The sequence below is a fragment of the Lissotriton helveticus genome, chromosome 8 (assembly GCF_964261635.1).
Source record: "Lissotriton helveticus chromosome 8, aLisHel1.1, whole genome shotgun sequence".
Classification (NCBI taxonomy): domain Eukaryota; kingdom Metazoa; phylum Chordata; class Amphibia; order Caudata; family Salamandridae; genus Lissotriton; species Lissotriton helveticus.
This window is the reverse complement of record NC_136069.1, coordinates 1,265,161,736-1,265,187,342: the sequence shown is the minus strand read 5'-3', so window position 1 is coordinate 1,265,187,342 and position 25,607 is coordinate 1,265,161,736. Positions and strand designations below refer to the sequence as shown.

The 25,607-nt window shown below is 44.4% G+C and overlaps 1 pseudogene; it reads right to left on the bottom strand.

The window, feature by feature from the left end:
- Window positions 1-476: 476 nt before the first annotated feature.
- LOC144773880 (histone deacetylase complex subunit SAP130-like) lies at window positions 477-10,150 on the bottom strand (annotated as a pseudogene).
- Window positions 10,151-25,607: the final 15,457 nt, after the last annotated feature.

Here is a 25,607-nt window from a genome sequence, read left to right as displayed (position 1 = left end):
AGTGTGATGTTTTCTGTACAGGACAGTGTGGCTGCAATGAGAATCTCTGGGCCCCACCATTGTTGATAGCGGGCTGGTTAGGGGGAGGTACGGAAGATGTTACTGCTAGAGAGAACGCACTGCTGCCTATAGAATTGGCTTCAATGATGGTTCCCTCATTAACTTTGCTGAGGTCTTCGCTTTTGTTTGTGATTTCTGAAATATGACTTGTGAGTGAAAATGGATGGAGGCCATCTTTCTTAAAAGATGCCTGTTGGATTCCTTGTGTACGTAATGGAGAATGATGGATCCCCTGAGTGTCACTTGGTGATGACTCAATTCCATGCCTGCTTATGATTCTGAGGGGATTCCCAGGATATGGCGAGCATGAAAAGCCCCAATTCTCTTCAGCTGTATGTGTTTGAGCTGCGGTGTGGATGCCAGACTTCCCCAGTATGTTCATTGATGTCTGAAGTCTGGGCCTAAGATGAAATGGGCTACATGTGGATGAACACAGAAATGGTGATCAGGGTGTGAGTAGGGAGTGGGTATTCAGACAATGTGTAGATGGCCAGAAAGTGCTGGAACAGGACAGGCACCAACTCCTGGTTTGCACTTTTCTATCCATTTACACCTGGTTGGGAAAGACATGATAATGTGATGTGGGGATCAAGGTCCTCAGATCAGCCATAGTCACATTTGGTAAAGGGAGATGTATGGGTAATCTGCTGGTGGACCACCTTAGCAACAGAAATGTTTAAGGCAGTCACAGCCAAATCATAAGAATAGTAGGAGGGCATTGTCATGGTAACAATGCTACTTTTTGGCACTTGTGTATGCGACAAAGAGCCTGAAGTGGCTGCTGACGGCATTGTGTTGGGTGCCAGTACTAAAACCACCTTTGCTGCTTCAACAAACATACCAGAACTATGTTATGAACCCCAATGTACCCTAATATTGGATTAGGTAGTTGCGCAACCTTTTACCTACATTTGTCCTACCATTTTTCTACATAACAGTTCTGCTGCTGACCTTTTACCTAGTTAGGTGCTACATAAATGTTGTGTGGTTTTCTCCAAAAACGAGACTCATTTATTATGCATGAGGATTCTCAGTATCCCAGCAGGATTACAATCTTCTGCATAATAACTCTGTGTAAGGGTGATCCCTGTCGTCATCCTTGGCCGACATGCCCACAGTACAATGACACACCTATGGAAAGCCCCCGAGGATACCTTTTGGGTATAAAAACATCACCTATTCGCTGGGCAAACCAGAGGAGAAGCTTCCATGCTGACATGCTGACAGGAGGCACTGAGGTCCCTGCACGCACACACTCCAGCACACTGTGGTCTGACATCCCTCGCGTGGTGTCCAACTCGAGACGAAGACGAGATGCTTCATTCTCTCACCGCAGGTAATGGGGCTGGCTCGTTCCTATGGGGATTCTTGGCTCTGCACCTATATACATGCTAGGTACACCCAGGTAAATCTAGTTAGGGTTGCATCGTAGGAGTACGCATTATTATTGTCATGTATTTATATGCCTGCATATATTAACTGTTTTAGCACTATGGTAGAATTCTACCTTCTATTTACTCTATTGGTGCTTGTAATCGTTTATATCTGTTTCTGTCTAATGGTTGTTGCAGCACAAATATTTTATACTAGACTGACACTGGTTCAATAAATGCTTATTGCAAATGTCCCATCGTTTATTCTGTATATCTCTCTATCTCTCTGAGAGCAAGTGTGCACAGTTGACTGAGCGAAAAGTACTGTACTGTTTCCACAATCCCTGAGGGGTCAGCGTTGTCATGTTCGATAGTTGCCAGGAACTATTCGCTCCTCGGTAAGAGGAGCGCATAGTGGCACTGTGAGCTAGCTGGTCCACAGACTAACATATCATTCGGGGGTGTCTGGAATAAGTCTGGACACCAATACCTTAGTTTATGTTGTCTAAACGCACAGATCCTATATAGATTTGTAGGAACTCCATGATAACTAAAGATGGATTTCTGAGTCATAGTGCAAAACTGAGGTACCTAGGCTCCAAATGCTGAAAGTGGCAGGAATTTACGCATGTTGAAATATCCTGTTGCTTTTCAGGGCACTGGCTCCTCTACCACAAGATGGATGCTCCTGTCGAAACAGGAATTGCCATAGAGACTCCTTCAGCTGCATGTGCACCCATCAGGATACAGCAATGTAGAGGTGGTCACAGTGGGTCAGGATTGGATTGTCTTATGGACGATATGCTCACCTGCTGGCTAGCAGTTATGCCACTTGGTAGGTGGACAGATGCTGGCCTCAGGTGTTATCTCTTTTAAGCATGGAGTGAAAATTCGTTCCTCTCGCAAAAGTTGCGGATTTTTTGCAATTTCGCGTTCCGCGAATAACGCGAAATTGCCAAACAATCCGCAATTCACAAGTTTGCGAATTTTTTTTGCTTGTTCGCGCTTCAAAAATACAATCTTGCGCGCGCTGTAGTAACTCACCTTCATTCTGAGGTGCCAAGTTGTTTTCCTCCCGCGAACAAGATGGTCGCGCCCAAAAACGACCGCATGGGTAAGTTCGCGGTAGCCGCACTGAAAAAAAAACCTGCAAACACGCCAAAATAAAAAAATTCACAAGTTCGCACAAATTTGCGGGTTTCACGGACCGCGACGCAAGAATTCGCGTAACGCGAATTCGCATATTTCGCCCATACTTAATCTCTTTGGAGCCGAATTTGACAGCACCAGCAGCACCACCACCCTGTGATGCTCCAACTTGTAGTGGCATTCCAGGTACTCAAGTGTGAACAATCTACATTTGTACATTTGCTCCCATGATATGGTGAAGGTTTTGCGGATGACCCTGCTGGACGCAAACAGTTGTCAGAGGAATTAAAGAAGCCTGTGGGAGGCTTTCTTCCACGGTTACCATCACCTGCCCTGGCACCTTGGATAAAGATAAGAGAGGAGAAGGTGATCCCAGAGCACTTGGGACACTGGGCATGCAGGGTCCGATTGATGTGTTCAGAATATTTACATGGAAGGACAGGGGCTTGGCAGAGGTCAAATGGCTTTGATGAGCTCTCACAGTGATGGGACCTCCTGACTGCATTATATGATGTAGCACTATCATAAGAACCTGAAGACAGTGCCGGACAACCACCGGCATCCTGAGGTGACAGGCATCTGGTAGAGCCCATGCCCCATACGGTACCATGCTGGCCAGAAGAGCTTGGGCAGCAGCCAGAGCAGACACCTGGGCAGCAGAACAAGAAACCCTTTTAAAATGACTTGATGAGAAGGAACATCCGTAAATTCAGCCGACCTCATTTGCCCCTTAGTTAAATCTTTTTCTGAAAATGGCGCCAGCTAAAATACAAACTAAACAAATGTGTGTTGGTAATGTTTATTTATTAGAATATGTTATTCTGAAATCGTGGGACTGAATATCACAGTACACATCAAAAGGGTACAATGAGTATGATATAAATTGTTTTATATCGAACACACTGATAGAACAGTAGATCACGAAACTACAAATAATATATTTCAAATATGTTTACAAACATTACAATAAAGTATAGATGTCCATGCAGAATCATGTCAGTAAGACGTCGTTGCTGCGTGGCGTGACAGTGAATACATTATTTTTGTTTTTAGATGAAGACGTTTATTAATCATCTACAGAGCAAGCTGGGACAAATGTTATGGGTCTGTTTAAAATTGTTCCATTAACATTCTGTGGCTAAAGTACAAAACTTCAGCCAAAATCTGAAAAATCCTTTCAACAAATATCAAACCAGAACTGGTCGTTTTTTTGTATCTGTAGAACCAATCGATTTATTGAAATTGCTGGCCAAAGGTCTGCGTGGTTCTAGTATAGTACGCTAGTGTCGTTAGGTAGGAATATTGCCATCTGAAGAAAATAAAAAGCTGTGCCATTCTTCTCGAGTGCATTCATTTTTACAAGTTATTTATTAGTCTGTGCACCTCTAATATATCTATTTTCATAAACCTTCCATAGCCGCCAATAGTGTGTAGTCAGATACGTGTTTCTGCACACCTACAGAATATTATCTTTTTACTTAACTCAAAGATGTCTGATTAGTGAATTCCTCATCCACCAAGTACATCTTCTGATACTCCGCGATTCAGTTTTGTAACCCATCGACTTCTTTTGATATTGTACCACCTCGGCTATGAATATTATCAAAGTGTGAACATCCTAGTAATCAGCCAATCTTGGCCTAGCGCCCCTTTGTCAGTTCAATAGGGTCCCCGTTTCTCCAGTTTCAGTGTCAGTGTCCCAGTGCTCATTTGCCTTGTATTTGTATCCCTGCCTAAGTTGTTTTCTGAATGTCTGTGTCCCTGTGCAGGATTTTCCCACATCATTGCTAGTGTTTCTTTGTCAGTACCTCAGAGTAAGTGCCACATGTCAGTGATATGTGTCTGTCAGACTCCTGCAAGTATGTGTCTGAAAGTCAGATCCAAGTGTGGTTGACCGAAAGCCTGTTTCCAAATGTATGTTATGTACTTGCTTACATAGGACGTATGCCATCATAAAGCAGCTTCAAAGCCTTACGGGAAACAAAAGTGGAAGTAGGGTGAGTCATGGGGCTTCATAGTGAAGATGGGTCAGATGTAGGTATTGAATCGGGATCAGGGATGAGAAATACTTTATAAAAGACAAGGTGAACAAGTTGTATAACATTATGATTTATAGAGAGAAGTGCTTCAAAAGAAGGTGATTTTTCACAGTTCACTGATGTTTGAATTACAGGCGTGCAGCGTCATTGCCTTACACTTGTAGACCTACCACTCACAGTGCGGACAAGCATTCGGCACTGTGCAATCAGTGCGAACAGCATTTTGCATAGTGCACTACGCAGTTCGAGTAGGTACGCGTAGCTCGCGTAGTGAAAAGTGCATTTCGTGTAGCTACACGTAGCGCTACTACGCAAACTACGCCCAGGGTTAATTAAGATATGTGTTCTAAATATTGTACCTGTCACAGGTCAGCCTAGTGTCAGTATCCTATCTGATTTTGTCCATGTGATACATGGCTGAGAGATCACCAGCTGCCTCTGGAATTTCACTGAGGTTTTGAGCTTCCCCTTCTGCTGCATCCCACTATATCTAAGACAGGGGCAGGCACCCCTAAACTCAGGAGATGAATGGTCTTTCTGCCACTGGTTGCTGTGACACCCCGCTAAATGAGTAACCAGTGACGAGGAGAGCATTTGAAGGGCTGCTATGAGGAGTGGTGTAGAGAGCCCACAGAGCAGGAGTTGGCCTATCAGAACCCCCACAATATGACAGCAGTCTGAAGGATGTTGCGGTAGGGTGACCAACCGTCCGTAAATTTCACGGACAGTCCGTAATTACGGCCGTCTGTCCGTTGTCCGTGAAGGATTCTTTAACGGACGCCCTTTGTCCGTCATTTTAGCCGGCACCGGTCGCCCCACCGGCACAGCTTGCCCCCACCTCCCTTCTTGATTCGATGCTGTTCCAGAGCTCAGATACCCATCAGCATTGGAGAGGCACAGCGGGATGGCACCCCTCACACCTCCAGCCCTTGATGAGCTGTTAAGAGGTGCTCGAAGGTGACTGAGAGGAGGGGCTGCAGCTTCAGGAGCAGGGACATCTATTCAGATACAAACAGCCCTGAATGGTCACGTCTCTGCAGTTTAGAGGGGGCTAAGAAATTCCATTTCTACCCAGGGCCTCAAACATCCTAGACTCTGCCAGATTACACAGAGGCAGCACGTGTTTCTCTTCACAGAGCTTAATTACTGTCACTAAATTGTAAGCAAACCTCGATTCTTCAAACATGCAGTCTATAATGTAATAAAATAAAGAAAAGGCACATCAGTTCTCTGAGAGTATCTCCTGTAAGTACTGTACATCACAGTGGGGGATGACATTTTGGACAGAGAGCCTGTCTTCGTTGTCTTGTGCAGGAGGGGGCGAGGAGCCCAAGATGATACTAGAATACTTCATGCCCACCCCTGTGCCCACCCTGGTGGATCCTGTTCCCCCATCTGTGATGGCTCCTGTCCCCTCGCCTGTGATGTCTCCTGTCCCCCCAGTGGTGGCTCCTGCCCCCCCCCGCGCCTGTGATGGCTCCTGTACCCCACCTGTGGTGGATCATGTCTCTGCCCAGGGTGGCTTCTGTCCCAGTCCTGGAATGGCTCCTGCAGCGAGGGTGAAGTTCTTGATGGGCCTCTTCTCAAAAGGGCTCAGCTCAAAATTAATATGGAAAGGTGGGAGAGTAAATAAGTGAAGGGATTGGTGGATGGCTGGATGAATTAGTGAAAGGGTAACGGGATGAATGAATGAGTGAATACATGGATAATGAGAGAGGATGGATGAATTGATGAGTGAGGGGAAGGATGGATGAGAGAAAATGTAAAAAGCTGGATGTATGGGTGGAAGGGTAGCTGGATGATGGGTGAGGGGAAAGATGAATGAGGGGAAGGATGGATGGATGAGGGGATGGATGGATGGATGGATGGAGGGGAAGGGTAGGTGGATGAGGGGAAGGATAAATGGATGGGAAGGATGGATGGATGAGGGGAAGGGTAGGTGGATGAGGGGAAGGATAAATGGATGGGAAGGATGGATGGATGAGGGGAAGGATGGATGATGGATGAGGGGAAGGATGGATGATGGATGAAAGGAAGGATGGATGAGGGGAAGGATGGATGAGGGGAAGGATGGATGATGGATGAAAAGAAAGATGGATGAGGGGAAGGATGGATGAATGAGGGGAAGGATGGATGGATGAGGGGAAGAAAGGATGGATGGATGAGGGGAAGGATGGATGAAGGGAAGGATGGATGGATGGAGGGGAAGGATGGATGGATGGATGGGTGAAAGGATGGATGGATGATGAGTGGGTGAAAGGATGGATGGATGAGGAGTGGGTGGGTGGATGGATGGATGATGGGTGGGTGGGTGAAAGGATGGATGGATGTATGAGTGGGTGGGTGAAAGGATGGATGGATGAGGAGTGGGTGGATGGGTGGGTGGGTGAAAGGATGGATGGATGTATGAGTGGGTGGGTGAAAGGATGGATGGATGAGGAGTGGGTGGATGGATGGATGGATGATGAGTGGGTGGGTGGGTGAAAGGATGGATGGGTGGGTGGATGGTTGGGTGGATGATGGGTGGGTGGGTGGATGAGTGAAATGATAGATGGATTGATAAGTGCAAGGGTGAATGAATGGACGTATGAGTGAAAGGGTGGATGTAAGGATGGATGAGTGCATGAAAGGGAGGGTAGATGGACAAAAGGATGAATAGATGTGTGAAGTGATAGATGGATGAGTGTTAGGGTCAATGGATGGATTCATGAGTGGATGAGTAGATGGATGGACGGGTGGGTGGATGAATGGATGGAAGGAAGGTTGGCTAAGTGAAAAGGTCGATGGAGAGAGAAAGGGAGGATGGATGGATGACTAAAAGAGTGGATGGGTGGAAGGATTAGTAAGTGAAAGGATGGCTGGATTGGTGAAAAGGTAAATGGCTGGATGGATGAGTGAATGGATGGATGGGATGAAGAGTGGATGGATAAGTGTACAGATGGATAGGGTGAAAGGGTAGATGGATGGATGATGGATGAGTGAAAGGATGGATGAAGGGATGGGTGAGTGAAATGATAGATGGAAGGATACATGATGGATAGGTTTGCAAATGGTTGAATATGTTTGGAAATGGCTGGGCTTACTTACATACTATTGCGCGACCTCTGATGTGTCTGTAAAACTTACCTAGTGTCCTGAAGTTTTGTCCTGAATTTTGACCTCCTGTCCTGAATTTGTGTCCTGAATTTTGACCCTTTGTCCTGAATTTTTACACTCACCGTCCTGAATTTGCACCAATGACAGTTGGTCACCCTATGTTGCGGTGAGCCCAGGATTGTACTCGAGAGTAAGGGCACCCTTCATTGAGGAGAGCAGCTCTCCATTCATGAAACAATCATGTGGCGCAAGTAGGATAAACAAAAATGGCAGCAAGAAGCACTGATGTTTCATCACTGTAACCCAAGTCACGAGCGCCCGCTGGGATTCAAGTCGATGTGCCAGAACTCATGAGAGGGCCCTCAATGTTGATGGAATGATATCACATGTACAGAAATCTAAACAGAGGACTCATTTAAAGATGTCTGCCATGGAAAGAGCTAGGGAAGCCTTTTGGGGACAGACTGCAAAACTGAATCCGCAGGGGGCCACTAGGGTACAAATTGGAATCTGCACTTCGGGACTCAGAAACAGGGTCTGTGTCTCGGAGGAGCCAAGGTGAGTGACTCCAAACTTCAGTATCTCAGCCGTATCATTGTGGTTTTAGACACATTAAGGGTAAACCCATGTAAGGAAGGATGCACTTCTGCATACCTTTACATGAGTATGTACCTTGTCAACGGGGCTGCTTTGTCGACTTCTAAGTCAGTGTCTTGAAACTCATTTCATGTGATGGTTGGGTGGGTGCATTTTGTGCTTTTCAGAACTTAATAATGCATTATTAATATGTATTTCTTGAGGTTGTAGTGACATAGTTAACTTCTAAAGTGTTCTGTGTTTCCTCTTCCCCCGCCCCCACAGACTCACACACTGGGCCCCGGAGTTACGCTGAGGCTATCCAGGTCCGTTCTGATCCATTGCTTTTGAAATGAATAAAATGTTTGAGTCCGACTTATACATACATACATACATACATACATACATACATCAGCTTCAATGTGGTTGTCCATGGCCTAAATTGTCATTGGTAATTTTACACTGAATATCTTTTAATTTGGAAAAAAATATGTAAACATAGAAAAGAAACAATTCTATCTTTATTGGCATGTAGCATGTGTCAGTAAAGATAGGGATAGACATAAACATTAGTGGCAGCATCTTTAGGGACGAACTACGGTGCCAGTGCTATTATAAGGTTTGTGCTACGCACTGGATATTTGGATATTACACCATCATGAGGACATTTATCCAAAGCTAAATCAATGTGGTTGTGGTGGTGGTGGGGGTGTGGAGTGTTCACTGTCCCCGCTCAATCTTTGTAGGTCTCCAGATGACCAGTATTGTTAATTTCTTAATTTCCCTTAGTGAGTGCATGGGGCAAAAGTTCCGAAAGAAAAGGACAATTACATCAAGCTTGCAAATATGCATCTACCCCAGCTTTTGAGCAGCCACTGGTGAAAGACTGAATAACTATTTGTGCTCGAGCCACAGCCCGCGGCTGTGCTGCACTTGACCCTCTGTTGGCATCTCTGGCTTCAAGTACCTCTAACATATTCCCTCTTGTTCGAATCATCCACATTGGGGTTTAAGCTGCCATAGCATCTACTTTGCTAGGTGATGTTAAGAGCATTTTTGTCAGATATGTGCACCCAGATGGCACATGTCATGGTTAGTGGTACACAGTGGGGGCACGTGCTGCGAATATCTGAAGCTCTTGTGACAAGAATGTGTTTACAAAGACCTGTTAGTTCAACATGGGCATCCTCTTCCATACTGGGAGTGATTGTCTAAAAGGTTTCAGTGCTCCATCCATCATCTCCTTGTGTTTGCTTCGTTTGCCCTTAGTTGGCAGGGTATGCCCAGACGTGGATCCCTTGCTCACTTTGCCACTGGATTCAACCTAGCCTGGCTGATGAGGGGTGTTACCCCGAAACTGGTCCCAGGATGCTTGTTTCCAGTCCTGGGAAGACCTGGCTTGGCAGTTCAGGCTGGACTGTTCCCATGAGGAACAGGGTCAAGACTGATTTGCATATCGCCATGTCTGAACTGGGGTGGCGGAGTGAGCTAAAGAACGATGATGGATTCAACCCAGTTCTCTTGCTGAGGGTGTCTGAAAAGTTTCAGTGCTTCACCCAGCATCTTCTTGTGTTTTCATCCTCTTCCATAAGCCATTGCTGTTTCAGGAGAAATTCGACTGTCTGCTGAATTTAGGAGGAAGCATTACTCTAGCCTCAGCAGATGTAGGTGGCAAAAGACCTCTCCAGAAAAGAAAAAACACGCTCAAACAGAAACTATTGGCATACATTCATTGTCAGAAGTTGTGCTGCACGTTCAAAGTGATGCCTGGCCAATTCAAACGAAGCTGTGGCAATACAAATCCTGCCAAGAACAAAATATATTTTTCTCACATTGTACGTACCTTATCGCAGTCATATTATTCTACAAAAATGTATTATCCAGTACATCCTCTGTCATCATGACATCTTCAAGTATGTATACACTTACCATTGTTAACTCAACATCTACTTACCTAAAATTATCTTGGGATGCAGTGGTAAAGTAATGCAATATTTTGTAGATCAGTACTTCAGCAGTGTAGTAGGACACCAGTTGTGATCAGATTAAGTATATGGGTCTCGGTAACTCTGGAGAGTCCATTGGGCCAAATGCTACTTTATGGAAAGCAGAAAGTGCAGTCACATGTCATCACAATTCCACATGGCGGCTCTTGTGGAAACTCTTGTGGACATATTGGGGCAAACCCAGCAAAACTTGCAGCTGTTACCCAGGTTATGAACTGTGCCACACCTGGAAGCTCACCGTACTATACAGCTTTCTTTATCAAAGGCACAGACGACATACTGCGTGATGTATTGCACGCCACAAGAGGAAGTGATGCAATGACTTCCGATAATGTCAACACCCAGGTGAGGACATTTTAATTGAACGAGGTGGAACTAGAATCAACCAGCTCAGGATTTGGCAGAAGAAGCTTTCTAAAACCTGACAGCCTGGTAGTTCTGGGTCTTTTAGTTAGACCAAATAAGCCACCTCTACTTAAGACATATTGAGGAAAACTAAATATTATAACAACATACTTACTGGTGGACAAGGGCAAAGGGAAAACAGCATGTAATGCAACAAAATTGAGAACATTGGCAAGTGTTTTCCTCCACTTCAGACGGCAGAGTTCTGACCCAAATGTACCCACTCAGAAAGGAACCAAGCCAATGCATGTATACATTGATTGGTTCTGCCCATACAAAAGCCAAATAGTTCTGGTTTGGCACCGATTTTGATAGAATTTTTTTTTTTTTAAATCAGAATCTGCCTAACATTTGAATCTTCACCAAAAAAAGCTGCAAAGTTTAAAAGAAATAATTTGAAACGTGCAATAGCCTGGTGTGTAAACTGTGTAAGGAAATGATGCCTTGCCTGCATATTACAAAATTACACAAGAAAAGTATATAAACCTTTTACTCAGAACCAGAAAAAGGTGTTTTTACTCGAATATCTGATCATATTTTATTTTCAGTAAACATATTTAAAGTAATTTATTTGGATAGTGAAATGTAATGTTCTAAAATGTATGTACCCCATTTGAAACACTTATCAAATACGTGTTCTACTAGCCACACTAATGTTGTTTATTCTTTTACAATACTTTAATAACTATGATTCTCCACTGTAATAATTGTAATTTAACGGTTTCAATCAATGATTCTTCGAACAGAACACACTGCAGAGGGAAAGTGGGGCGGAAGCGAAATAATATATTTCTGCATTAAAGTGAAGATGATAATTAAATAAGAAATGACAAAAGATGGGTTTTGAACTTTTTTCTAAAAGTGGAGATAACTGCTTAACAACCTTCAGCAATACAAGTCTGTGGTGGCGTTGCAACAAGTCTCATTTGTACAAGAATGGTTTGACTTTGCTTCTGATTGGATGAGTAATGGGTACACAGAAGACTTGGGTAACAGGGGAGCTTTATATTTATCGGGAAACATCCTTTACAACGCAACTTTTACCACGCAGTGCCTTTACGATGCAATTTTTAAAACGCAAACCATTACAACGCATTGCGCTGGGGGGCGCTCTAGGATAGGGAATAAGTTTAATTTACTATCCAACACCTTCCCTAGTGTCCACGGGGACTGGAGTTGGAATAGTAAATTAAACTATTCACTATCCAGCACCCCAAAGTGCTATGCGTCGTAAAAACCGCGTTGTAAAGGCATGCGATGTAAAAGCATGCGTTGTAATGTCATACATCCATATTTATCTAATACTAAATCTCAGATGTTAAGAGGGGAGGAAAAAGCCTCTGACATCAGAGTACTTCACAATAAACCATTTGTGGTATCAGGATACTTCTCACAGACCGCAACATAGATATAAGAAGAATTCCTTAAAATAGAGGAGCAATGTCTGACTAATAATCGTAATTCCTAATCTGAGCATACTATGACAAATTAAAAACAGCCACAAAAAATGTAAATGTGAGGCACATGATTGAACATGGAGAATCAGCAATCGGATGCTACCTGTCTTGTGTTCGTAAGGGATTCAATAGATTGAAGGAACACGACCATTCTTACTGAAGTACCGTTTTTAAAAGAAATATGGCCACAACAAGGGTAACAAATAATCAGCATTCCTCATGGATCTGGGCTCATCTTTTCATTCAATGGTTCGCAATGAGCAAATGGAAATTACTCCTGCTGTCTTGAAAGTCACGTGATTGCAGAAAAAGTTCCCAATTTTGGATGAAGTACCAAACCAAGAGCAGACTCCATTGATGGATGTATTCTGCCATATTGTCTCTGTGGTGGAATAAATATCATGGCAAAAATTTAATATGATTTTCTCAGGGTTGTGTCACTTTTGTGGCACAGTTAATGTAGGATCAACATAGAGAAGAGATCACCAGCAGTCAGATGATCATCCCTATGAGGTGGGCAAGAGGAGGACGAGGAGGTCTCGAGGGAACAAGGGGCCAATAGGGTCAGGTCAAAAAGATGGGCCAAATGCTGTAAGAGCACTGCTCGCGGAAAAAAAATCTACCTCTCACCATTTGCGTGCTGTTTCCTCTGTTCAGAGACCCGACATCTGGCGACCAGGTACGGAGATAGCGGAGCCTACCAACAAGGTAAGTGAAGCACTTCACTGCCTAATAAAATTGCAAAGGCTCACTTCTGTCTAACAAACCTCTCTTGTAGTCTTGCAAGATGTGAGTGGTGATGTCTTGCGAGATGCTGGAACTTGGAGCAGCCATCGTAGAGCAGGAAACTCTGTAGTAATCAATAAGATGCCCAGTTTGATGGGCCAGGCAGGCCCAGGAGACAGACAAAATGCCACCTTTAGGTCAGGCAACCTAATTGAAAACAAAATAGTGGCCATTTTGAAAATTCAGGCAGGCCTGGAAGCCAACAGAATAACACCTCAAGGCCAGTCAACCTCGTTGGAAAAAAAGGGATGGCCATTGGTAAAGGTCAGGCACCCATGGAAAGTGAGGTAAAGTAAAACAAATGCAAACAAACTGCAAGGCACAAGTATATTACTAAAAGAAGTGTCAAGAAAAAATGTCAACAGTCACCAGCTCACCACAGAACACAGAGCAAAAAACCCAAGCTGCATGAAGCCTCATAGTTACATCCACAGGATCATCTACCACTCATCACGGGCAGTAGTATGGAACCACTCAGGAACAAATGGTTGGAGGATTTTGAAGACTTTATGAAGGGGTCAAGAGAAACAGATGATATCAAATAGCATTAAAGAATATAGTAGGTGAAGACACAAGTTGAATAATTAAGGAACTGCCAACAGAGTCATTGATGACCTACCAACAAGTACAGAAAGCACTCAACAAGAAATCCCTACCAAAGTGGCACAATACAAAGTTCAAACCTTTATTTCAGCTGACTAGCCATAAAAGCACATATAAAAACTCACATCAATGCATAAGAAAAAATATATATACACTCATTGGATGAGGATAAAAAACATAAAATGCATCTCCACGCAATTACATTTCACTAAAAACAGATATGAATTTATACTAAATTCATGACAAACCTATAAGAATCTTAAAAAGATATCCTTGCTCAATATGGTGTTGGAGTCAGTGGCAGTGGTATAATACAGGATACAATATTTGTTATGCACCACTACCCGATTTTCCAAGAGAGATTCAACATTTCTGACTGTCTCTCCACATCAATGTCATAAATAGGGAGACTTGTTTTGAATATGATTTAATCATTCTAATGCCTCTTTATACTCTCTAACACCTAATGTATGGCACAATGCTATTATCCATTTCTTCCTTCTGCTCAATTAGGCTTGGCAGAAAAATAAGGAATGCTCAAGCACTTCTTTGGTCTATCTGCAAGACGGGCATTACCAATATACCACCTAGGATCGTATACCCATTTAGCAGTGATGAAGTGGAGCGGCAACATCACATATTGAAATTGCAGAAAAACTTCCTGGCAGCTACGTGTTTAATCTCATCCAGAAAGGGTTCTTCAGCAAATTTGTCCTTCAGTGTTAGAAAGGCATCAGTTAACTTACCAAATCAGACTGCCAATTTAAAATTCCCTTTTTGTGCTGGCAGTAGTTAGACCAAATGGATAGCTTGGAGATCAGACTGGCCTCGCCTGTTGTTGTCCGTATTCTCTCGCTCCCAATCTTTGCAAGGGTCATTTTACATACCTATTCTAGGGTACATTACATGACCCTGGAATGTGTAGAATTTCCTCTAGGGCAGAGGTCCTCAAGCTGTGGGGAGCGACCCTCAGGGGGGACGTGGAGTCCTGGGAAGGGGGTCGCAGACTCTGTCAGTTTGCCTTAGTGGCGTCGGGCTGATTGAGGGTGCTCACGGCGGAGGCCTAATTCAAACCGAGAGGTGAAAAACATCAAAGCCTCATTAACAAGTAAAAGGTCTTTTAAAGACCTGTGAAGTACTTGGGTGTGGCTTTGTGTGTGTCCAGTGAAGCTGTTTCAGCCAGGCTCACATACACGAGGGGGGGGAGGCCCTGGGGGGCAGGGGAGGGTGGCTGGGGGAGGAGGCTGTAGCCCTTTGAGTTCAATGGGCTTTGCACGCCTGGAGCTGTGGGTCTTGCCTGTAAAGCACGTGAAAGGTCCTCTCCCCCCTCCCTCCGACACGTCCCTTAAATCATTGGTTCAAGTCCCAGGAGCCCTCATACCTGGCGCCTGTGCGGGTGAAATGTGCCTGAGAGTCTGTTCTTCACCATGAAATGTTGTTACAGCCTGTCTGAACCCCCTCCCCCACCCCCAGCACGGAGGCACAGGGATGCCCTGAGAGAGGAAGAAGAAGAAGAGGCAGAGAGATACTGATGCATGGATGAATGATGGATGGATGTGTGAAAAGGTTGGTGGATGAATGATGGGTGGATGGATGAAAGGATGGATGAAGGATGGATGTATGGATGGAAGGATGAAAGAGTGGACGGGTGAAGGATGGAAGGATGAAAGGGTGGATGGATGAAGGGTGGGTGTATGGATGGATAAAAGGTTGCATGGATGAATGATGCATGGATGGATGTGTGAAAAGGTGGGGGGATGAATGATGGGTGGATGGATGGATAGATGAAAGGGTGGGTTGATGAAGGATGGATGTATGGATAAAAGGGTAGATGGATGAAGGATGGATGTATGGATGGAAGGATGAAAGGGTGGATGGATGAAGGATGGGTGTATGGATGGATAAAAGGTTGCATGGATGAATAATGCATGGATGGATGTGTGAAAAGGTGGGGGGATTAATTATGGGTGGATGGATGGATAGATGAAAGGGTGGGTGGATGAAGGATGGATGTATGGATAAAAGGGTAGATGAATGAAGGATGGATGTATGGATGGAAGGATGAAAGGATGGATGGATGAAGGATGGATGCATGGATGGATAAAAGGTTGCAGGGATGAATGATGGATGGATGTGTGAAAATGTGGGTGGATGAATGATGGGTGGATGGATGGATGGAAGGGTGGCTGGGTGGATGAAGGATGGATGTATGGATTAAAGGGTAGATGGATGAAGGATGGATGTATGGATGGAAGGATGAAAGGGTGGATGGATGAAGGATGGATGTATGGATGGCTAAAAGGTTGCAGGGATGAATGATGGATGGATTTGTGAAAAGGTGGGTGGATGAATGATGGGTGGGTGGATGGATGGAAGGAAGGATGGGTAAAGGATGGATGTATGGATGGGAGGATGAAAGGGTGGATGGATGAAGGATGGATGTATGGATGGAATGATGAAAGGGTGGATGGATGAAGGATGTATGGATGTGTGAAAGTGTGGGTGGATGAATGATGGATGGATAGAGGGATGGATGGATGGATGTGATGAGGTCTGCTGAATTTAGGAGGAGGCATTCCTCTAGCCTCAGCAGATGTAGGTGGCAAAAGACCGCTCCAGAAAAGAATAAACCACGCTCAAACAGAAACTATTGACATACATTCATTGTCAGAAGTTGTGCTGCACGTTCAAAGTGATGCCTGGCCAATTCAAACGAAGCTGTGACAATACAAATCCTGCCAAGAACAAAATATATTTTTCTCACATTGTACGTCCCTTATCGCAGTCATAATATTCTTCTACAAAAATATATTATCCAGTGCATCCTCTGTCATCATGACATCTTCAAGTATGTATATACTTACCATTGTTGGTTGTCGATAGTTGTTGATGATGAGGAATACCAGTTTCTATAAACTTTTATCGGAAGGAGGTCTTTACACCTAAAAAGGTTTTACAAGGGGGTCTCGGCATCAAAAAGTTTGAAGACCTCTGCTCTAGGGCCTGACAGTAAGAGCACAGTTTGGGGGTCAGCAAAATTCTTCTCCAGTATAAGATAGGACTCCTATATTATCCTATATTACTCCTATATTATCAGAGATTGATCTAAACCTCTAGTTTATGGAGGAGCAGGAGTGTTCTAATAGGGGGACCAGTCAAGTGGCGCATAGATTGGTTTTCAACTGCTACTAAGGCAGTCACATCCCTGTGGCCCCACAGCTCTGCACCATAAAGGGCTGTTCCTAAAGCCTGATGACTGTAGATTTGATTTGCCGAAGAAACGGGATGAAATTGTGAACATTGATGCATTTTTGCTGTTCCCCTGGTTAGTTCCCTGGTTTTTCCATTTTTAGCCTACGCTGGGCTATGTGAATGTACCATTCAAGCTGTTCTGTTAAATAAATCCCTAGGGATTCAAATGTATATATTTGCTCCAGTGGGATGCCCTTTAATGTACGATTGAATCTAGTAGAATGGCAGGGATTAGGGACCATATACTTATTTTTTCCTAAATTGATTTTCTAAACCCATCGGATTACAGAAACATTCTAATCGATCTAATACGTTTTGGAGCCCTATAGGAGATGTAGAAAGTAATAGAGTATCATCTGAAAACATGAGGACAGGGACCCTGATATTTGCCAAGCTTGGTGCATCATTCTCACATTGTTCCAAATGAGCTAATAAATCAATAATATACAATGAGAAAATGTGGGGGTGAGAACACCGCCCTGCCTTACCCCTTTATTGACAGGGAATAGATCGGACAGTGCACCCAGTTGGCCGCATCTAATTTGCGCAAAATTATTATCAAGCAATCTAATGATAACATCCAGTAGGTACTTGAGGACCCCCAATTCAGCTAGTATCTGCGAGAGAGAAGATCTTGGCACTAAGTCGAATGCAGACAGGTGATCTACGAAGACCACAAAGAGGCAAACACCACCTAAGGAGACTGTTTTCCAAAATAGTAGCTGGATCAATGGTGCTAGTATGTTCACGGAAACAAGCTTGCAGGGGAGCCAACATCGCATTTGAAATTAACCATTCCTGTAATATATCCATAATTATCTTACTGAATGGCTTTTAAGAACTATCTATGAGATTTCTAGGTCTGTAATTAGTCAGAAGTGCTCAGGAGCCCTTTTTAAAAATAGGAATTATTGCTGCCCCAACCCAGGTCGAGGGAATGGATGCCCCTTTCATAATGGCATCAAAAATCAACATGAAGTAGGTACTCCAATTATCTATTTAATCTAAAAATAAGTCTCCTGGGATCTTATCGAGCCCATGTCCATTATTGGGGATAATTTCATGAATGGCCTTACTTATTTCAGAGTATGAGATATATGAGGTATCAAGCTGGCCACTCTGCTCGCTAGATCCGCTCTTTTGATTAGGCATCCCTACCAGCTTACCTCTACAATGCTGCCTTGGAGCGAATGGCCCTGCCTGATCACTTTGGGAGTCCTTTGGTTCTTCCGACGACAATACAAGCTAGAAAAAAAGCAAACCAATCACTTGCTGCACTATTATTTTCAATAGGGTAGAAATCCTCTCGACTTCCAGTGGACACAATTTTCCAGAAGGATCAATGGTCCCTCCTCCTGGCTGCGACCAACAAACCTTCTCATCTCCCTTGCCCTCAATCCCTTTTTGCATCTATAATACTGTTTTTGTAGACCCTCTTGGTAACTTGAATCTGTGATCTAGTTTGTTGCTTTAAGGCATCAGCAAGTGCTAACCTGGCACCTCTACATAGTGTATTATACCAAGAACAGGGCTTTTCCTCCCTACTACCCGCTTAGTCTCTATGTAGTACCAATTCCTTAAACTTAGGAACATCTGGTTGTGAATAGTACAAATCTTGCCCAGGTTCTCCCATTGATCCAATGCCAGATCCAATATTAGCATGCCGCCATAACCATTACCTACCAGCTTGTAAATATCCCCATCTGTTTCCTTAGATTGTATCATAATACTCCAATTAAATCTGTACTGGTTATTAGTCATCCTAAGCATTCGGTCAAATTGCTCAACACAGTTGTTATAACTAGTATCCCAAAAGCAAGAACAAGAGTATTTTGATCTCTATCTTGGTGGGGTGTTACAATCATTTCAATCAAATGCGGCCACACCCTTACATCCAGCATCATGTAGTCAATGAAGCTAGTACTATGTATCCGGTTAAATATATGGTTTTCATCTCTATCAGAAATTCTTCGACTGTCTCAGTCTCATAGACCCTGGTTAAGGGTGAATACATTTAATTGGACTGCCAAGGGAGACCATTTATTGATAGGAGGAATTGCTTGTACCGGAATTGACCATATACTATTCCTCAGTTGTGTGAGCCTCACAGTTTGAATCCAGTGGTTCATATTGACAATTGGAGCCCTGAACACTCACAATTTATTGCCCCAGCAGGTAGTGCAGTCAGGTGGGAGTTCAACATTTCTATGCCTGGAGACATAGTTTTGTTTCCCACTGGTCTGTAAAACACAATATAAATATGTTATAGACTCGCATTTGATTGAAAGGTCAGGCTGATGCACAGTGTATCAGGGGAGACCATCTTAATCTACTTGATCGTGCAGGTTAGGGTTGGTCTAACCCAGACCATTAGCCCCCCTCCGCCAGATGGCCTGACCTGAGGGGCTTTATTGACCAGGTTTCTTGGAAAAGACAGAAGTAATGCTTGTCAATAAATTGGCACCATTCTGGGTAGGTTAGTTTGGAGGATAGTCCAGCTAGGATCCATGATACCAACTTAGTGGTGGAGACTACATTGATGGTTGCATATGCCCGATCATTAACTGAGGGAGAAGATAAAACACTACTCTCTATTACTTCAGGTAATAGCGAGAGGGTGGTACTATCCATGTTATATCTGGGCACTGTAATTTTAACAGGGCCAGCAACAGACTTTGTTAGAGCCATTTGATGATTCACAATGAGTTTCCTGACCCACCCCTGAAGGAGTTAAACTAGGGCCGTTCATGGTCAAGGTTGGTGGCGGTGCTTGAAATCATTAGTTTGGTTGTACCTTGACTAATAGTAACTTCACACCTAGCTTGGTACTGATTAATAGGGTCACGTCCTATGCTATGATCACTGTGGACAAGAGTAGTCTGCTGCCCCCTCCCATAACCCCTCTGATTAGCACCCATATCGCCAATCTCCATTATACCGGCACAAGCATGGGCAGCCTGGTTAACATTGAGTCAGTCTACAACTGGTAGGATATCAAAGTGATTTGAGATCGGAACTTTAAGAACATCAGCATTTCACCTTGAATGGGTTTAGCATGATCAATCAGTGGTGGATCACCAGTCCTTTGTGGCTGCCGATTCGGGGCCAACAGGGAGTGAGCACATGGTTTGTAAAAATAGCCTAAAGGCAGTGATGCATTATTACTCTGGGCTACCAGCTTGCTCAAATGCCCAATGAGCAGACTCTGCATCAGTAATGGTATATCTAAAGTTGACAATAACACAATCACCACATCTTTCTTCAAGCCCTGACCCAATCCAGCCCACCCTGCAAGTCAATAGAATATTGCTTGCCAAAGAAAAGGGAAAATCCCTGTGCCATGCAAGCCAGTCCAGAAATGTATTAAAAGGTTCTTTATGCGATTCCCTCTGATCCATATGCAAAGGGGGAACTCCAATTAAAATCACAATGTAGGGACAAGAGGCTCATGGGAGATTCCCCGCAGGTTAACTGAGGCTTCAAGAAGATTCACCTACCCCAGACTTTTCTAAAGTAGGCGCTTTGGAGGAATTAGGCCCCTCAGGATTGTGTAATATTTCACCTGGTGGAGGAGGAGGAGGCAGGAGTGGCAAATCAGAGTGGATCCACTCAGAATTCTGGATGGTAGATTCAGTATGGTGACTACTCGATGAAGGCCGAATAGATTTCATGGGCCCTGGTGGGCTGGAAAAGTTGCATGTCACCTGACCCTGAGTTGCCTTGGGAGCTGAGTGTGGAACTGACGTCGCTGAGACCTGCAGCTGCTTAATAACAGTCAATTCATTCTCAATTGTTTCCATACAAGCAATAAAGGGAGAAAGTTTTGCTAGAAATAGTTCATTTATTTTAATAATACAGTCCTCCATTAGTAGCAATATCCAGGGAGTGTACTGCCTCCATGCCCTCCATAGGCACAAAAGACAGCTGCACCTGGCTAGGAGGCAGAAGAGGGGAACATTTTTGACGGGCAACCTCTGTGGTTTTATTTCAGGCCACCCGCCTTGGCTGTTTGGCATTCACAGATGGCTGAGGGCTTTCAATAATGGTAGGCGTAGTATAAAACACAGGCCCACTGCTCACAAGAGGAGAACAAGTGAGAGATAGTACTGGCATGTTAGTTGATATAGAGGCTGCCTTTGCACCTAAGACAGCACCAGTTTTGGTGTTGAGTCTCCTTTCTGTGAGTTTGATTTGGGTGCTAAATACCCCAATAGCCCTCTGTATAGTCCTATCAATTGAGGTATTTTTCACTGGGGAGTAGAAGTGGGAGGACCTCCTACAGCATTTCTTTTGATAATTCTCACCATAACAGTAAATCATGTAATAATAAAAATATATAAAAGAAGTACCTATTCAGAAGGGGGCCAAAGAGGGGTGGCTCGGCCCAACCTCCTTGATGCTCTGATGGGTGCAGATGGGCGAGCTTTTGGCCTGGTCTTCGCCGGGCTATAGAAGCAAGTGTGCTGTCAAATAGCACCTGCCTGTCGCTGACAGGCTCAATACTGTTTCTGCTGCTGCAATTAATGAGTCCCCCAGGGCAAGCTTCCAATGCTGCAGGAGCAGATGTGGTGTCAAGTAGCACCTGCCTGCCGCTGATAGGCTCAATATAGCTCCTTCCACTGTGCTAGTTGAGTCCCCTGGGCTCAGTTTCTCCAGTAAGATTCATGTTCTGTGGGCCTGGTGTCAAGTAGTTCATGCCTGGCGCTGATAGGCTTGATGCGGCTCCTGCCGCTGAATGAGTCCCTGGGGGCAAGCTTCCCCACATTCAACCTAGCCTCACAAAATGAAGACTAGACTATGGGAGCTTCACCAGCCACTTAAAGTGTCTAGTGCAACACTCTGACTTCAACAACTTCACTTTCATCTTTGGATCATTGAAGAGTCCCAATCCAAATCACTCCATGAAGATCTCAAAGAAGGGGACTGGGTTCTCATCAGATAAGAACAGAAAAAGAAAAAAGATACCCGCTACATCAACAAGCCTTTGCAAGTATCAGCCAGGAAAGGACCCATGATTACCACAATGGTCGACAACGGGAGAGTGACCCACACCATATCCCACTTCAAGCAGTATGTCTCGAGGAACATGCAACTGGGTGGCTCGGGAGAAAGCAACACCCCAAAGGAGGAAAGAGAGACTGGTTGACTGCATATGAAAGCGGTTGCTTCTGCTGACCCACTTCCACCATGAGAATCACAAAGAAATCACTGGAAGCCAGTGCAACTCATTGAAGAAGTCTAATACACAGGTCCGACAGACAACAGGAAATTGGGGATGGGAGACTTTCATTGAGGGGGGGAGGAGATGTAAGATTGACATAGAGAAGGTGCACCGGCAACCATATGGTCAATCCATGAGGCAGGGCAAGAGAAGAAAGAAGAGGTCTCAAGGAGACGAGGTGGCAGTAGCGCAGGTCACAGAGATCGGCCACATCCTGTAAGAGTGCTGCTTGTAAATAAAGAATCTATTTCCCACCATTTGCATGATGTGTCCTCTGTCCAGGGGCCCAACAGCTCAACGCAAAATCATTGTTGGCATTTACTAAGCCATGCAAAGCACTTTGCACGGCTTTGCGTGTTTTAGAAAATGCAAAGTAATACAGCACATAGCACTGCTTTGCAGTGCTTTGCAATGGGTAGGCACTTTATTGGTGGAGCATGGGCATTTCTATGCATCCACCCACGTATTTTGACACAAACCCAGATTTTCCAACACTTGTAAACCTGGGTATGCACCAAAATGCTGCGACTACCTGATAGATGCGTAACGAGGAGAAATAGCTTTATTTCTCTGTGTTACTTCCTCTTTCCATGTGTGCTGCATTCTGCAGCACACGTAGAAAGATGAACATGCCTCTAAGGAGAAATGTGTACAGGAAGTCATCCTTTCCTACACAAAAACAATCCCGCCAGTAACCAGAAACCATTGCACTATGGAACCCAAAGGAAGGTGAAGGTTTACCCAAGATTCTGTAGTCCATGGTGTACATTACATTTTTGAGTAATCAAATACTTTACTGTTTCAAATGTTTGTTTCTTCTTAAAGTGAGGAACTGGCCTCGAGGTTCCTTATAGGTGTATGGCTGTGCTCGAACACCAACCTGGATCTGCCCGGACTTGTAGATGTTGGATCTAAACCATGTTCTAATGGAGGCAAATAGTATGGTGCACACATGGTGTTCTGCCATTTTGTGATTCACATCATAAGCATATCCATGAGCACTTATCAATCATTCCAACTTCACTGGGGGCCTACTTTATGAGATTTTGCCATTGGGTAGCACATCAGGCCTTCCTGCTTCTCTTTCCTACGCAAAAGAAAAGGCAGGAATGCACCATATCTATAACATACTGTGGGTTCCTGTCCTTTTCCCCATGCGCCAGCGCAAAATGGGCTACCGTGGTGCAAGGGTGCCTGCGTTGTGGGGATGATTATTTTTGAACAGGAAGGGAAACATTTCTGTTCAAAAATAATCACAAGAGGCGTTTTCTTCTTTCTGCAGCACACATAGAAAAAGGAAGAACGAGGAGAAATAAAGATATTTCTCCTGAAAGAAAGATATTTCTCCTCTTTGTGCCTCCTTTACGCCTCCCCTAGGAAGGCGTAAGCTTTTGACACTGTCTCAAATTCCCGTTTTCTCGTAAATCTGGGGCAATGTCAAAAGGCCATGGATATTGCTGGGAACGCCCTCAGCAACACCCATTGCACGCCCCTCTAGCGCATAGCACTGCATTAAAGGAACTGATATTTATCAGGCAGCATTAAGCCAAAAAAAAGTGGCTTAGTGCTGCCTGATAAATATCACACAGGCAGCTGAGCCACGGAACGTCACAAAAAGTGACGTTCCGGAGGTGCATAGAGTCTCATAAATGAGCCCTAAGGGAATAGTGTCCCTTCTATGGTACTTTGAGGCCTTCCTCCCAGAGGGTACAAAACATTTGTAATATTTGTCATTCCACCTAATTCCTTGAAGTTAGCAGAAGCTTTACTTGGTTAAACATCACTCACCTTTTCAGTAATGCAATTACGAGACTGCAACTCTTCCAGAGTAGAATCACAACTGAGAACCTCGAGCAAACCAGGTACATGCATGTAGGGTTGTCCAAGCACTACCAGTCCCCCGTCTATGTGAAAGGCATAATCTTTGGTGCTGCATCGGTAAACAGGAGAGTAAGTCTCATGAATTATTTTTCTTAAATACACAGCTCACAATGCTTGTGTGAATAAATGCACACTGTAGCTGTTTAGGGGTATGTGCAATGTTACATGTCTGAATCAATAAGTACCTCAATCGCATAAACTTCCACAAACCTACCAGACACCTCCGTTCGGCCAGACCCCTACTAGCACACACCTTGCACATATGCAGAACCAAATCCAGAACTATGACCCAGTGGCCAAACTGGCATACAAATCTGCCCTAAATAAATTTCAAATACTCAAACGCTCCTCAAAGAGAACCTATTTCTCAAATCTCATCCAACAGGCGCATAACTCGTCCAAAACCCTCTTCACGATTGTGAAGGATTTTGTTACTCCGACGGCCACCAAAACCCAATGCACTCCTACCCAAGACCTATGTAACGGACTCTCTGATTTTTTTCAGGACAAAATCATTAAACTTGCCTCCTCTTTTGTCTCTGTCTTACCCAACTCACCGTCTGATGCTCCTCACCCCACACACTGCTCCTTTAATTCCTTTAGCGAATTAACTTTTGACCCTGCCCTATCACTACTTCATAAAGTCAAATCTGGCTCACCTTTAGACCCAGTACCTGCTAAAGTAATGGGCAATCTTGCTCCTATTTTAATCAATCCCCTCCTTTCCATCTGGAATTCCTCCCTGACCCAGGGTCTTTTTCCGTCGGTTTGGAAACAGGCTAGGCTACTTCCCATCCTTAAGAAACCCAACGCTGACCCCTCTCTATTCAGGAGTTACCGACCTATCTCGCTCTTGCCAAAGCCCGCCAAGGTGTTGGAGAAAGTGGTTCAGAAACAACTGGCCTAGTTTTTGGAATCAAACAAACTGCTACACGACTCGCAATCCGGCTTTTGAACCGGTTTCAGCACCGAGACTGCGCTGCTGGAAGTCTCCGAGACAATCAGGGAATCAGTGGATAGGGGTGAGGAGGCCATGTTGGTCCTCCTCGACCTATCCGCTGCATTTGACACGGTTTCCCATGTCATTCTTACATCTCGACTACAACAGCTTGGGATTGATGGCACAGCCCTAGCATGGATCAAATCCTTTCTGTCCGGACGGACCCAAAGGGTATTGTTACATCCATTCCAATCCGAGGACAAACCCCTCCTGTGTGGTGTGCCTCAGGGTTCAGCTTTGAGCCCTTTATTGTTCAATGTTTATCTGGCCCCTCTTGCCAGGGTAGTTGAGTCTTGGGGAGTCAGGGTGGTCTCTTACGCTGATGATACTCAGCTTGTTTTCTCATTTAGAGACCATTCTGACTCCCTCTTCTCCAACTTTCGAAATTGCCTTGGCAACATTTGCACCTGGATGGCTGCTAATCATCTTGCCCTCAACACCGAAAAAACTGAGGTTCTCTTTTTCAGTCAGAAATCTACTCCCCCTGCAACGTTATGGTGGCCCACCGTTCTCAACCCTCCACCCATACCAGTGCATTCTGCCCGCAACCTTGGCTTTATATTTGATAACACCTTGTCCGGAAAAACTCAGGTCAATAAAGTTGCGGCGGCTTGTTTTAATAAACTTCGCATGATCAGGAAGATCTTTCCCTATCTCCCCCAGTCTTCCCGTAAAACAATGGTCCAGGCACTCATTACTGCAC